Here is a 2602-nt window from a genome sequence, read left to right as displayed (position 1 = left end):
TATATACATGTGTATATGTGTCTATATATACATGTATATGTGAAAAGCTTTTTAAAAAATATAATTTCATACACAAGTATCATGTTTACATTATTTCCACTTCTCTTTCATCCTCTCCAATTCCTCTGTTGTTACATATGTGTGGATGCATGTATAAATGCTACCTGCTTAGTCTACTTAGTGTTGCTCATATTCACACATGTGTTTAGGGTTGACCACTTGGAATTGAATAACCTATTGGGGGCTCATCCCTGGAGAACACTCATTTTCCCTCTCTCAGCAGCTATCGATGGCTTGTAGCTCACAGGTATGGGCCTGTGAAATCCCCCCATTTAAATTGGCATGTCAACTGATGATGTCATGGGGGTCTTCTTAAGCACACCATATTATTGTTGAGATTTTGTGGGAATTTAGGAATCTTTCTACACCCACTTTTTTTCTTCTATTGGTTTTATGAGTCTGTGAGTGGCATAGTCACAGGCATGGATCTTGAATATCCTTAGACAGTTTATTGAGGGAACATGGTATGAAAATGTTAGAAACAAAGACAGTGGAAAGTCTGGCTCCTCTGCTCCTGAGTTTCTTACCTGAATCAAGTCATCAAGTGCAACAGTCCCTTATATCTCACACTGCATGTAAAACTCCAGATGCAATCATTGTGTTTCTATTGAATGGATAATTGCTTTGGGGATTAACTGAAAGAAAACATTTGTATACAGCAGTGGTTCTCAAACTTCCTAATGCTGTGACCTTTTAATATACAGTGCCTCATGTCCTGACCCCAACCAGAAAATTGTTTTCATTGCTACTTCATAACTGTAAATCTGCTACTGCTATGAATCATAATGTAAATATCTGTGTTTTCTGATGGTCTTAGGGGACCTCTGGTTTAATTCATTAAAGACAATCACTAAGAGAGCCGGCACTCTGTGTATAGTAAGTAGTGCTAATGCCAGCGTTTCTGTATAGAGAATAAATTAAACTTGATAGGTAGGAAATAGGACATCCTTTGGTCATTTAAATTCTCTCCATTTACCTTTATATATTCTAAAATTATTAACTATGGTTTGATAATCATAGAGTCCACACACATATAATTGATGCCTAAATTTTCAGGACATTTTAAAGTGTTATTAGGATATATATATATATATATATATATATATATATATACATATATATATATATATAAATGACATATATCACACACACATACACACACATATATATATGACATATATCACACACACATATACGTGTGTGTGTGTGTGTTTGCTTGGCAGAGAAAAGTAAAAGTAATTTGAAGAATGGAAAGTGGAGGCATAGGTAGGAAGATGGAAATCTATATGTCAAAGTGCAAATAAAATCAGGAATGAGCAAATATGCTCGAATCTAGGTTTCATTCAGCATTGGCTCCGAGTAGCTGGCTGCCCAGGTTCTTAATTCTGTGAACTGATCTGACAGTGACATTGGGCAGCTTGGAAATAGCTGTGTTTGGAAGGTGTCTTGATCTCTGACTTTGTTCTACTGATGTCTGGACATGTGTGGAGGGGTGGGAAAGGGATGCAAACCCAGGTCAGTTCCATCCAATAGCATTCTCCTGTGAGCTGAATGAGTCATTTAGTTGCCTAGCAACTACAGCTGACAAACAAACGGTGACATATACCTTATTTGACTTCACACTGCCAAAATATTTTCATTTCCATATGAAGTCTACATAAAAAATTATTCACCACAAATTTTGCACATTTTTCAGTGTTTTAATCTGGGTGTATTCTGTTCATACCCCACATCACCATTAAGAGATTACATTTTCATTGGAAGGTTTTAGTACTTGATTTTTATTAAAAATAGAGTCATAAATCCCAGCATGTTCAAATACACTTCCCAGTTTTCCAATACCCAATTGAGCATCAGATTCCAAGTTCAAATTAAAAATAATGGAAAACAAAGGAAATTAAAAACTCACAGTACCTTCTCATACCAGACACGATACTTGACAGATCTCCTGGCTGGGGGGCCGCTCTTTTGAATGGCAGGACTTTACAGCCCTGAGCAGATTTAAGGCTAGATCTGCTTGTTGTCCTGACAGCTTGATATTGAACATTTCTCAGGAAAATTTGTTTTTGACATTTTAAAATTATTATTTCTGGCCAAAAGAATAGCCAGCTATCTTCCACTGGCCAAGTCATGTTTTTAGAGATCTACTTCTATGGCCCGAAGTATGAACCCCAAGGACTAGCAACAGCTCTTGAAATCAAGGTCAGGTCAACTACCCTCTTAGCTGGTCTCAATCATAACAATGTCAAACACTGGTAATGTTGGTGAAAACCAAGACTTTGACCAACAAACACCGTTCAGAGGAATCTCATAGCTCAAAAAGTGTTTAGTTACATTCAAGTCCAAGTGGAAGTATTGGCCGAGGGAACAGGGAAGACTGATTGTGGGGTAATTTTTCTCCAGACAGGTGTGCTATGCACTTTAGTTTATTGAATGTGGTGTGTTCTAGTCTCAGTTGAGACTAGAACACATCAGAGAGCTGAGAAATCAATTAGTGAGACCCACTAGCAGCTTTAAGGAAAAGCAGATGAAATGGCAAGAA

The sequence above is a fragment of the Mus caroli genome, chromosome 14 (assembly GCF_900094665.2).
Source record: "Mus caroli chromosome 14, CAROLI_EIJ_v1.1, whole genome shotgun sequence".
NCBI classification, from domain to species: domain Eukaryota; kingdom Metazoa; phylum Chordata; class Mammalia; order Rodentia; family Muridae; genus Mus; species Mus caroli.
Note: the sequence above shows the minus strand (reverse complement) of the source record.